At 46.9% G+C, this 13133-nt stretch overlaps 1 protein-coding gene across 2 annotated transcripts in view; it reads left to right on the top strand.

The window, feature by feature from the left end:
- Window positions 1-13133, top strand: part of LOC122895648 — a 407274-nt gene that overhangs the window by 211206 nt on the left and 182935 nt on the right. The window contains exon 1 of one of the 2 annotated variants that reach the window (XM_044233188.1): window positions 7876-8088. The exons of the other annotated variant lie outside the window; for it this stretch is intronic. The gene's annotated coding sequence lies outside the window, so the exon portion shown is untranslated. Of the gene's footprint in view, window positions 1-7875; window positions 8089-13133 lie in introns of those variants that run through there. 2 annotated transcript variants of the gene reach the window in all.

Raw genomic sequence — 13133 nt, 5'->3', positions numbered from 1 at the left:
CAGCCACACTGTGGGACAAGGGGGACAACTGGAGGGACGCCCAGGGGACTTGGATTTTTCGTTTTGTGCTGTGTGACCCTGGTCAAGTCACTTGGTCTCTTCTGAACTCCAATTTTCTTCCATGGAAGTTGGAGATAGAAATGTTTGCTGCTGTGAGTATGGGCAGACGCCCATTCAACAGGGTAGCCTCACAGGTGGGGTTTTTTGTTTTTGTTTTGGTTTGGGTTTGGTTTTTCAACGTTCTTTTTAAGGAGTGGTTCTCAAAGTGGAGTTCCCTGAAGGAACAGCAGCAGCGAAACCCCTGGGGGAACATGTTAGAGATGCACATTCTTGGGCCACACCTCAGAACAACTGAATCCGAAGCGCCCCATAGTCTGTGTTTCTATAAGCCTTCTGATGCCCACTAACACTGAAGAGCTGTGTCCTTATTGGAAAGTGGCTCACATCTTAGTTTGATAACTGAACTCGTTAATAAGGATGGCAGACGCTTAGTGCCCGTGATCTCAGCTGGGCTCCCAGGCAGTTTCTGGGACTGTTAACGAGAGCCCCTGTTCTAGGAGGCATTCGAGGGGTCCTGGTGTCTGGGGGCTCTCTGCTGGTGTCTGTGGTCCCTTCATTCCAGAGTCATTCAACTCCTTTCACTGCCTGGTGCTCTCCTCTCTCCCCAGACTCAAGAAATCTGTTCTGCTGGCGAGGTGGGAACTTCTCTCTGCCCGATAGGAACTTTCTTAAGCCCTGGTTCCCTTTAGAGGTGGACTTTTGTAGCTTAAGAGCCCAGATTTTACAAACTTACAACATGGGATGTTTGAAGTTGAAAGCTTTCTCTGTGTTTTTCTGCAACCCCTTCCTTAAATAAGTAAGTATCCTACAATGTAGTTGCTGCTAACATGGCGGGGTTGGGGGAGAGAAAGAAGAAGGAGTAATAAGAACCACTTGGAGGAGAGGGCATGGGCAAGGATTTCACAGGCAGTGTCTGGCCTCATCTCCTTGTGAGATAGGGGACTAGCCGTTCCACTGAGCCCCGCAGGGTAAACTCACTCACGGGGCAAACTGTTCGCATCGCTTTCTTGGGAGGACTCATTCAGAATGCCTCTCTAGTACAGCTTCCTATCCCACCTCCCGCTGCCCTTATAATAACTTTCCATCCTATAAATAAGTTGGGTCTGTCTCTCTTCTGATCCTATGTGGATCTTTCATTCTACCCATCAGGGTACTCCTCTGGTGAGAGCTGGGTGGAGAAACTGCTTTGTGTCTGTTTCGAAACCTCATTATGCTGGGTTTCATTGTTGTTTTTAGTTGTTACATTCTGACAAACGTGGATTTTGTGGTTCTACACTTTGAAGTGTGATCTCACCATTGTGTATCCAGTGGGGCGAGGCTTTGAAGGCATCACAAAGACCCCAGCTTCCATCTGGTTAGAGATACAAAGAAGATTTGAGGCCATTCTTGCAATGACACATTCAACTAGACTGAGAGGGGGTTAGGTGGGTATTTCAACTTGATATTTGTATGATGCATTACAATTTCTAAGATGCACTAACATATATTAAACATTAAGACGTAGTTTGGGCGGGTAATTAATATGAGCTCGGTTAGAATAAGAGCGATTGATAAGGTTTAAGGACCAGCCAGAAAGTTATGGGGGCGACACAGCATATTTTTTTGAATCATGCCTTCAGTTGCACAGGAAAGGCTGTATCATAGCAGAACGCTCTTCCTAATGGTTAAGCCCTGGCTGGAACCACTTTGTAACTGCTCTACAGGAAGAGCATTCTAGAGGGTTTCCTTATAAAAATGCAGTAGTGCCATGAGGCTGAAGCCAGAGTCATTGCATGAAGTATGATGACATCACCAAGCTGGTTCTAAAGATAATGTTGGTTCCAGTTTTCCCATGGCCCTTTGTCCAGTCTTGTCCAATGGACAGACAGAATAATTCTAGTTCTAGGTCTAGCTCCAGGTCCAGGTGTATGTCCAGGTCTAGGTCTAGATCTAGTTCTAGGCTTAGCGCTGGTCTAGGTCCAGGTCCAGGTCTAGTTCTAGGTCTAGATCTAGTTCCAGTTCTAGGTGTAGGTCCAGGTCCTGGTCTAGTTCTAGGTCTAGATCTAGTTCCAGTTCTAGGTGTAGGTCCAGGTCCAGGTCTAGTTCTAGGTCCAGGTCCAAGTCTAGTTCTAGGTCTAGCTCTGGTCTAGCTCTAGCTCTAGGTCTAGGTCCAGTCACCACCCAGTCTTGCCCTTCTTGTCCTGATCAGCAGAGAAATGGTAATTACTCCTTTACCTGGGAGATTGTGGCCCCTCTAGAGAATTGGAGGACGAAGACACAGAGAAGTTTACAGCCTGAAGCCAACATGGCTTTTGCTGACTTTCAGAAATGCCAAGCCAGGCCCCACAGTGACTACAGTTCTTCAGACCTGCATCCCATCAGGGGCATGCGTTCCTGAGTCATGGACGTCCCCAGCTGACTTGTTCCACAAAGAGAAACTAGAGCTCGGTTTTGGCTGTCATTTCTGAGAGTGATTAAGGTTTCGCCCCTCGTCATCCTTGCCATTATAACACACCAGCCACAATGACCACTTGGCAGTTTGCAGCTGAGCTCAGACATCAGATAGTTACATCCCTCCTGTCAGCTAATGAGCAGCTCAGATGCCACTGTGGAGGGCAGCTGGGATTCAGCCACCACGGAACTCTACTGCACAGGATGACAGCAAGGAGAACCACAGAGCTGAGTGCATCCCTGAATTCATTCTTTCCTGGCTTGGCAGGCATGTAGGTGGTGCTGGGTTCTGTGAGCCCCTCTCCCAGGACTCGACAGGAGATCCAGATCAATAGAGATTGATGAGGTTGAGGAAAGATTATTGACCGGAAGAGGAGCCTTAGTAATAGTGAGGATGGAGACAGATACAGTGTTACTGCTTTGGAAACTTATCCAGGAGGAATGCTTTCCAGCCTTGGACCTTCAAAGATGGCTTTTATAGTGGGGGGTGGGGGAAAAAAAACAATGGACTGGTTGTTGGGGGTCTCTGCTCTGACATCTACATTCTTCTGATTCTCAGACCCCAAACCCTTCCCCTGGAACTACAATGTCCTGGTAAAGCCCCACTTGTTATCATGGGATCTATGTTGCCATGGCATGTTCAGACTGCCCCTTTTGATTTCTGTTTAACATCTTCTTTGCACTCCTAATTCATGGGTATCAGAACTCATTAGTAGCAAGAAATAGAAAGCCCAGCTCAAACAGGCTCAAGCAGCAAAGGATATTGTTTATGTTTAGTCTTAGATACTCCTGGATCTAGGGATACCGATGGTTTCATCAGGACTCAGGTTCTTGCTGTCATCTGTCAGTTCTGCTTTCCTATGTTGACCCCACATTCAGCAGGCTCCCTCCTCCTGGTGGCAAAATGGCTGCCAGAAATGCTCAGCTTATATCCTCAAAGCTTCAAGTTTAGTGCAACAGAGAGCCTGTCTCTATCCCAGCATTCAGCAAAAGTCTCCTTGTCTATCACTGGCTTTGGAAAAGTCAGATGACATTCTTGATTTGGGATGAGGTCAGGTGTTCTCCCATTCCTGCCCTCTACGTAAGTTAAAGCCCACTTGAAACACTCAGGCTCAAAGTAGGGAGAGGATTGATCCCAAATGAAAATCGAGGGTGTTGCAAGAAGAGTGCATGTATGGATGCAATGGTATTCACACTAGCTCACTTCCCAGAATGTGGCCTGAAGGTTCACACTTGGCCACACTTGGCCACACTTCGGTCAGGCTCCTCTGAGCCCTTTTCTCATCTGAGCTCTGACCTTTGAGCTTCCGTGTTCATCCGCATTGCCCAGTGTTAGCAAGAGCCCTGCTAAATTGGTTTAACCAGAAATCCCCTTTACCTCTGATGTTTCCTCCTTGTAACTTTCTACCCACTCACTTCCCTACCTGCTCCTTGGCCGTAAATCCCCACTTGTTAATGCTGGATCCCGAGATGAGCCCAGACTTACATGGAGGCCTCTTTTTCTCCCACTGCAGTAGTTCTGAATGAAATTGGTTTTTACCATTTTAATGACTGTGAAGCTCTGATTTTTCTTTGACTGGGTTCTTCAGTAGCAGGGAGTTGAGTTCTGGTGTTAGTTCTAGCAAGTGGCATATGGCGGCAAGCTCCTAAAATTAGCTAGAATTTGTAAGGGGTTCTTACTTTTTAAAATGAGTTAGAGTGGATTCAGAGTTACCCTTAGAGAGCTTCTCAGTGAGTGTGCATTTGAATACAATGTGGGAAGGCCTTTCTGCAAACTGCAAAGTCCCATAAAAGTTTTGGAATTGTGTGATAGAAGGACAAAGGGAGTCTTTTCCTGGCTTTGGAGTGTCAAAGACAAGGCTAAAGAGGAACAGAAAAGAAACAGTTACCTACTCCTTCCCACCTCCAGACTAGCTGGGGGAAAGGAGAGATCAGAAGTTTGGTGTCTAGGGCTTTCTAGTGGGGCAAAAGCTGGGGAGAAGAGAGTACCCATAATACCCCATGCCATGGACCATTATGCAGCCATTAAAGTAAGTGCATTAAATCTATGTCTGTTCATTTGAAGCGGGTTCATGTGCTTTTTGGTTCATGCCACAAGCTAGATACAGATGTACGTCACATGACCTGTTTTCATCAAACACTTAATGACCACATCCCATTTTTAACACACATAATCATGTTTCCATATATTTATATGAACATGGCAAAAGAAGAGAAAGATACACCTTGCTCTTAACTTTGTTGACTTAGGGAGAGAGAAAAGATGAAAAGACAAGAAAGTTGAAAAAAAAAAAAACATTCTGTGCAACCTGAAAACCTTCATCTCTCTGTTTGGCTAATTTGTTCTCGTGTTGGTGGTAAATCTACCCTGAACCCAGGAACTTTAATCAAACTGGTGATGGTTGCCTGGAGGAGTAGATAGGATTTCGTGAGAACTTTCCTGTCTTACTTACACATTTCTGTATTGCTTACTGTTCTACAAACATGAAGGTATACATTGTGTCTCTGATTACAAGAAGCAATACATATTATACATAGAATAGAGAAAGGCATGCACATATACAGATTTATACATGTAAAGTAAGACTGCACAATAAGAGAACATTTATGATAATTCCATTTATATGAAATTATGTATATATTAATATATATATATATATATATATATATACACACACACACACACAAGAGGGATGGAGGGAGGCAGGGGGATTGAGAGAGAGAGAGAGGAATATAGTGGGGAGATGTGTAGATATTACCATCAACTCAAACAGAATGGACGCATAAGAAAATTTAGGATAAATAACAGTAGTATTTTTGGTTCAAATTGTTTTCACAAGGCTCATGGGTTTCCTCACTTTTAAGCAGGCAATAATAGCACCCATCTGAAAGATAACACAAGCGTATATTTAGTGACATGCAGTAGGCATCTGATAGATGATTTAAAGGGAAGTACTATAATTCTCAAAATCCAGTAACACGGTTGTCATTGTGGAGGCAAAAAAGGACCTGGCTTGGAGAAGCCAAGGAGGAGCTCACACTCTCTTCTTATGAGAGAGAAAAGCAAGAGCAGATCTGATCCAGGAGGTCCAGAAGTCCAAAAATGATGGAGAAGAGAAGAGAGGCTTTTAACCTGCCACCTTACAACCAAGATTTGGCCGCAAAGACTGTGGACCTCATGCATCACATGGGTCAAGAATTTGCCTTCTGACCATGCACAAAGACAGAGACTTGAGCTGAGCCTTCAATGTTGTGACTGCTTTGAGTCTGCAGGGCTTGGCGGCTGCAAAAGTTACCAGCCAGTGGTGCTCTTGTCATCCCTCTGTCCATCTGGATGAATAGAGATGGCGTTGCATGCACCATGGTATACCCCACAGGCCCAGGGGAGCTTCTGGCATGGGGCAGCTGCTCAGTCACTTTGGATGGGAAATGGGTGAATGAAATAAATTTGGACCTCAGAAGAAACCATGCCATAGCTTTGAATTATTCCTCTGGGTGAAGGTGGCTTCACCCAGTACCTTCTTGTAATGAGGACCCACTCCAGGATAATGACCCTTAGGATTCCAGCACACAGATGGCAGCCACAGAAGGAAGCAGAATTAATTGACCTCCATCACCCTCCTCATGAAACACTGCTGAACCCCTGTCATGTGCAAGGCATTAACCAGGCATGTCACATGGGAGAGAGGAGGAATCCCAAAACTCTTGGCTCTCGAGGAATTTTCAGACTTGTGTCTGACGGATTAGACAAAGACATAAAAATACCCCCTCCTGAAATACAAGGCTATACCCAGACAGACACGGTAGGTGGTCGTCCCTGCAAGAACTCGGGGAAAATGGTGCTAGAGCAGTGACATCAGAGGTCACAGGTTGCTCCTCCAAGGAAAGAGAATGGTAGAGCACAGTCGTTCAGAGCGCAGACTCTGAAGCCAGATCGCTTGCCTTGGATTCCAGCTCCCACCACTGTCTGACCTTGGACACACTGTTTAACTTTCCCCACCTGCAAATGTGGTCGGTAATGATAACAATCTCCCAGTGCGGTGAGGATTAAGTATGCTGATACATACGCAAACCTTGGAACAGTGCCTGGCACATTGTAGATGAGGTATGTGTGAACAATCATTCTCATTCTCTCCTGCGGAGAGGAACTGACTGGGTAACATGGGGCCGGCGGGACTGTCAGAGAGGAGCCACCCCTGGGAACAGCAGGGCTCTCTGGAGAAGTGGGAAGGGCTTGGCTGGTGAGTTACGCTAACCTGGCTTCTAAGCCTGGTCCCACCACTTCCCACCTGTGTGACCTTGACTTAAACACTCGAAAGCTGAGATGCCTCACTTATAAAACGGTGATAGCAACCCCACGTTCACTGCAAACAAATGTTAACCATGCCATGATAAATGGTAGTTATTATTAAAGAGAAGCACAGTGAAGAGGATCCCAGAGGGAGATGAATAAATTAAGCATGATGACTCGTCTTGCTTCTTCCCTATCTTTCCCTCCTTCCCCCAGATTTGTTCAAGGCCTCATCATTACCGGTTTGCATTTCTATTTTAATCATGTTACAGGTTTACAGTATTTTTTCCCTCTGCATCTTTATATGCTATAATTTGGGTACTATTTTTACACAACGAGGCCATTTTTAACTGAGAACAGATTCAATTGTCTTTCAGCATATATCATTGTTTATCTTAATTAATGCTAAAATATTCTTCGGGGAAAAACACATCCCACAGAGTATTATGCAAGGAAACTTAGCATTCCTTTTTTTGCCTCTTGTCTGGCATATCAATTTATAAAGGTTTTAGCATCCTGTTATTTCGATGACAATAATGCGTGCTCTTAAACACAGACACCCATCTGTGGGAATTAAGGCATGAGGTGTCAACAGCAGGCTGGGGGATTAGCACCAGCAAGGTGTTCGTTGGGAGGTGGAAAACTGGCAGCTGAAGGAAGAAGAGAAGTCTGCCGGCGAAGAGAATAGTACTTAAGTGAAGTCTGAAGCCACAGGCTTCGTCTCTGATTGATCGCTGGAGCATTCCTGGAGTAGAGCTGAGCCGATCTACGGTCTGGCCTTGCGGGGTCCTAGTGAAGTTGTCCTAAGTCTCGGCCAGTGATAGGCATCTTTGGTTCTGTTCAGCTTCCTTAGCATACGTTCTCCTGCCTTCTAATCAGACGCCCTGCTTATCCCTTGGGGAATCAATCACCCTTTCTGCACTCAGCCCAGGTGTTTTGAATGGAGCTGTCTCCCCCGCCCCCAGCTGCAGGTGTGGCCAGGTGGTGGAGATAGGACCGATGAATACAGACAATCAGCCTGACCACAGTGATTGGGTAAGGCATGACCATGTGACCCAGTCAGAGCCAGTGGGACGCCATTGTGGGATCTGGGATGGAACCGTTGGGAAACCCGGGTTCTCTGTCCGCTGGGGTGCCAACCTAGGAAGAGTATTTCCCGGAGCTGCCGTCTTTACGAAGGAAAAGGGAGAGCCTGCCGAACGATGGAGTACAACGTGAGAGAAAGCGGAGTTGAGAGTCAGAGGCGGATTCTTGGTGCCATCGCCTCAAGTCTTGCTTCAAGCCATACTGCCCTCCGGACCTTTCGTGTAAGCCGCTTAACGTCCTTTTTTGGCTTAAGCTAGATTCGGTTGGGTGTCTGTCCCTTGTTCTGAGGATTGCAGTCTTGCTAGAGAACGGTGAGAAGCCTGGTTACTCCACTGACGAGAGCGGAACCTTGTCAGAGTGTTTCTCGCCTGTTTGTCTTCCCCATAACAGGCAATGGTTCGGTATCTAGAAAGTTCCAAGCAGTCTCCAAATCGTACGGTTAGCCTAGACGTATTCCAAGAGGCTGGGGGGGCAGCGAGTTGTCAAATGTGGAACCTCAGTAGGCGCGGGGCTCTGGGGCTGACTGACAGAAAGAAAGGCGGCCGCGAGTGTGAAGGACTAGGGCCGGGGAACTCACCTGCCGAGAAAGGGAGATGCTGCAGGTGACATTCTGGGGGCCTGACCTGAGTGCGGCTGTGAGAATGGAGTTCTGAAAAGTGTCCACAGGAGGTTATGAACAGGGGCTGTCCTGCACGCTTCACATGCCATGTCGTATTTAATCCTCTCAACAACCCTGTAAGTTATTTGGCTAATTCTCTCCATTTTACGCATGAGGAAACTGAGGCATATAATGGTGATGTGACTTGGTCATTCAGAGCCAGGATTTAAACTCTTATCTGTTCCCTTCCTCTCTCTCTGCCTGCCTCTCTGCCTACTTGTGATCTCTGTCAAATAAATAAATAAAATCTTTAAAAAGTTGGGGGGGGGGCGCCTGGGTGGCTCAGTGGGTTAAAGCTTCTGCCTTCGGCTCGGGTCATGATCTCAGGGTCCTGGGATCAAGTGCCACATCAGGCTGTCTGCTTGGCAGGGAGTCTGCTTCCTCCTCTCTCTCTGCCTGCCTCTCTGCCTACTTGTGATCTCTGTCTGTAAAATAAATAAAGAAAGTCTTAAAAAACAAAAACAAACAAAAAAAAAACCCTCCTGTCTGACTAATCGTTAATGACCTTGGGTTCTGGACTTCATATAGGACTTTGGCTGATGGCTGAGGGACAGGGAAGAGAAGACAGTGTCTAGCCTCCCAAAGTTCTAGGGCTGGTAAAACTCAGCTTTTGGTCAGACTCAAGTTCATAGAGACAGACCCTGATCCAGTGGGGAAGTGGAGGCTGATGAGGCAGGAGCCTACTCAGTAGGGCTCAGTAGGTCTGTCCTGGTGGGTCAATGGGCATCTGGAGGCTTGTGGCCAAGGATGGACACAGGGAACCAAAACAAACTCCTGGCCCCCTAGCAGACCTTGTTCAGGATTGGCTCAGGGCTGGGAGTCTGATGTCGGACTGATAGAAAAAGGGAAGGAGAGTCTTGCAGAGTTCTGAGATTTTTTTTTTTTTTTTTTAAATGCCTCTTACTCATCAGATCATGGTTACAAATTACCTAACACGTGGCCACTACTGGGTGAGGCTCTCCCTCACTCACCAGGAGCTGAGATTCAGAGTCTGAGCTGTCCAGGGTCATATGGGAGCTGAGCTGGCATTAGCTTGATCTGCTGAAACATAAAGATCTTTCCGTGGTGTCTGAGTCTCCATCTCCTTGAGAAAGAAAGCAGTGAATTGAGCATCAGCTCCAAAGCAGGGATCGTAAAGAGTGTGCACACATTTACGTACGGCTGCTCTGTGCAAGGCAGGGTGCTAAACTCGGATTATGGCATTTCATTCCCCGCCCCCCCCAAATCCCGTGACATTTCCCTAGGCGGCATCCCCATCGCCACGACCATTGTCATCTCTCGTTTCCTAACGAGGAAACTGATTCAGAAGCATAACTTGGCCTTTACTTGGCCAAGACCACACCCCCCTTACAAATGCAGAAGCAGAATCTGAACCCAGGGGACTTGCACTTTCAGACGTTCCCCAGTTTTTATTTTTTAATTTTTTTTAAAGATTTTTTTTTTTTATGTATTGGAGGGAGAGAGAGAAAGAGGGAGCAAGAGGCAGAAGCAGACTCCCTGCTGTGCAGGGCGGCAGATGTAGGACTTAGTTCCAGGTCCCCTGGATCATCACCTGAGCCCAAGACAGACACTCAGCTGGCTGAGTCACCCAGGCGCCCCCATCTGGGGGGAGCCTGATACTTGCACCTGTAGACTGTGCCTCAGTTTCTCCAGCTCTAAAATGCAGAGAGTAGCAACGCTCCCCCTTCTAAAGTTACTGGGAGAACAGCACAAACGAAAACGTGCAAAGGGCTCAGAAGGATGCCTGGAACCACGTATTGGGCTCAGCCGATGCCCATTTTCCTCTTTGCCTCACCCTGTCGGAAAGAGTATGTCTGCCTTCCCCACAGCTCATCTTCAGTGCTCAAGCATGCCAGGGAAAAAGGGTGTGTGCACCGGGGCCTCTTAAGGGAATCCTGAGGCAAGAGATAAAAGAAGCTCGCTTGACATAACTTCATAAACCCATTTTAATCCAAACATTGATTTTCCTTTGGAACAATCCCTTTCCAGTTCACACGTGTGGTCCCTCCTTGTTGCTAATACAGACGTGTGGGTATCGATGACATTATTGAGATAAAAGAGTTGCCTCTTTCTTACTCCTTTTGTTCCTCGGTCACCCCGGGCCTGTCTTTGCCTTTTCATTCTGTTACCCAGCCCCGCTCGCCAGAGGGCCTCCCCATCCCCTCGCCAGCCAGAACTCAAGGTGATGCTTTCAAATAACGACACGTAGGAACGTACGAGAGATTTAAGCAAATTCTACGGGAAATAATGTGAAAAAATACTCTTCACCCCAGACCTGCGCCTGTCTTTTGATCTCCCTTGTCCAGGATACATTCTTTTTAAAAAATGCTCCTTTGATAGCAAGAAGCAGGCAGACGCTAAAAGGAAACCTTATGTCTTTGTTGGGAAATAATTAGTCTGATCGAGTTGCTTGCTTTCTGATGGACAAAGGAGTCTTGAAAGAAAATCATTTGTGTGTTCCGAGCCCCCTTTGACAGCACGCCTTTCTTGAGTTTGGGCTCCGCGATGAGAGTTTGGGGAATGGAACATTTCCCTGAATAAGAAATCAGAAAGCTTGACCTACACAGTTACCTCTCTCTTAACATGACAACAATTGGCAATTACTTTTTGATCCGAAGTGTGAGGATGAATATGGAGAAGTGGGTGGAAGGGGGGGCATCATTTTCCTTCCAAGACTCATGCTTTCCCCAGCCTGGCACCTGAAGATGATTTTCTTTTTCTTTTTCTTTCTTTTTTTTTTTTTTTTCTCCCATTTCCCAAGACTCAATGTAATCTGTTGCTGGAAATACCGATGATAGCTGCACCTGGGGGGTAAACCGGTTGGCAAATTCATGAATCAGTGTTTCTTTCATTCCCTTGTGGAAGGTGTCCGTTCTGTTGGCTCAAGGATGACTTGGAATCTTGCGCGAGCCAATTCCTAGGTTTCAGCGTACGGTAACAGTTGCTTCAACCAGCCCGTGTCACACTGTGATGCAGTGTGGACATTGATGTGGTTCCGGGGTCTCCGAAACACCAATGGTCTTACGGCGCCTGAACATTATGTCTGATGCGTGATCATGATGATCTATAGGTCTGGGGTGGACAGAGGGGCTCTGAAGTCCATCGGACCTGTGTTCATAGCCAGCCTGCCCTGTGACTTAGAGCTGATTGCTGTGTCCTCTGCTGTCTCATGTTCGTGCCTATAAAACAGGAACAGTAGTAGCTATCTTACAAAGCAGACTTTCTCAGCCTTGGCACTGTTGACATTTTGGGCCAGAGAAATCTTTCCCCTGGGGGGGGGGGCTGTCCCGTCTCTTGCCTCTACCCACTAGTTATCAATAACACCGTCTCCCCGCCCTCCCCCAACCCCGGTTTTGCCAACCAAAAATGTCTCTGGTTGTTGCTAAATGTCTCCTAGGACGTATACAGGGTCTCTTGTCTCTCCTCCCTGAGAGCCACGACTAGGAAGTCATTCTGAGGGTAGAATGAAATGATGCCTGGAAAGCTCCCAGACACAGCTTGCTAGATACTATAGTAAGTGCTCAGTGAATGTTAGTTATTACTCTATTAGTAAAACTGCAAATAGAAACCTAACATAATCTGTTTGTTTTCCTCTTGAGGATTCTTACGGAGTCCCTGGATCTGTAGGGTCCACAAATTCTCTAGTATTAGATAGGAATCCCCAATTGCCCCGCCCATCCCTGGAAACATATCTGGGTTCCTAGCAAAGCCACCGGCTGCTTGGAGTAGAGAAATCGATCCTCAGGTGATTCCGTGAACGAGGGGTGTCATCTCATCTTGGCAAGGAAAGTACAAAGAAGTTTAGAAAAGGGTTGCAGAAGGAGAACACAGATTGCCATGAGCGGTGACAGCATCACAGAAAATCCGAGGTACTAGAAGGCATCCATGCCTTGGTGACAGAGATGCTCCTCTGTGGTTGGAGGGGAAATGGAAGTGGTGGTTTGGATTGCAGAGGGCAAACGGCAGAGGGAGAAACAGGTTATCAGCTTTCCATTTCTGTATTTTATTTTATTTTTTAAAGATTTTATTTATTTATTTGACAGACAGAGATCACCAGTAGACGGAGAGAGAGAGGGAAGCGAGTGCAGAGAGCCCGATGCGGGGCTCGATCCCAGGACCCTGGGATCATGACCTGAGCCGAAGGCAGAGGCTTTAACCCACTGAGCCACCCAGGCGCCCCTCCATTTCTGTATTTTAGTTCCAGCTTCCTCCCACAGTTGGCGGACTGCTCGAAATAGCTAACTTTGTTTGAATGCTGTTACGGACTGAGCTGTGTCCCGCTAACATTCACATGTAGAAGCCCTAACTCCCAGTGAGACTATATTAGGAGATAGGGCCTTTACAGAGGGGATCAAGGTTAAATGAGGTCATAAGAGTAGGACCCTAATTCATTAGGACTGATGTCTTGCGAGAAGAGGAAGAGACACTGAATTCTCTCCGTCTGAGGGAAGGCCACGCAAACGTGCTGAGAAGGTGGCGGACCGCAGGCCAGGAAGAGAGATCTCGCCACAAACCAAGTTCACCAACACCTTGATGGGCTTCTAGCCTCCAGAACTGTGAGGAAATTAATGTCTCTTGGTCTGCCACCCAGTCAGTGGTATTTTGTCA

The sequence above is a fragment of the Neovison vison genome, chromosome 14 (assembly GCF_020171115.1).
Source record: "Neovison vison isolate M4711 chromosome 14, ASM_NN_V1, whole genome shotgun sequence".
NCBI classification, from domain to species: Eukaryota; Metazoa; Chordata; class Mammalia; order Carnivora; family Mustelidae; genus Neogale; species Neogale vison.
The sequence above is the reverse complement of the archived record's forward strand: the minus strand, read 5'-3'. Positions and strand labels throughout refer to the sequence as shown.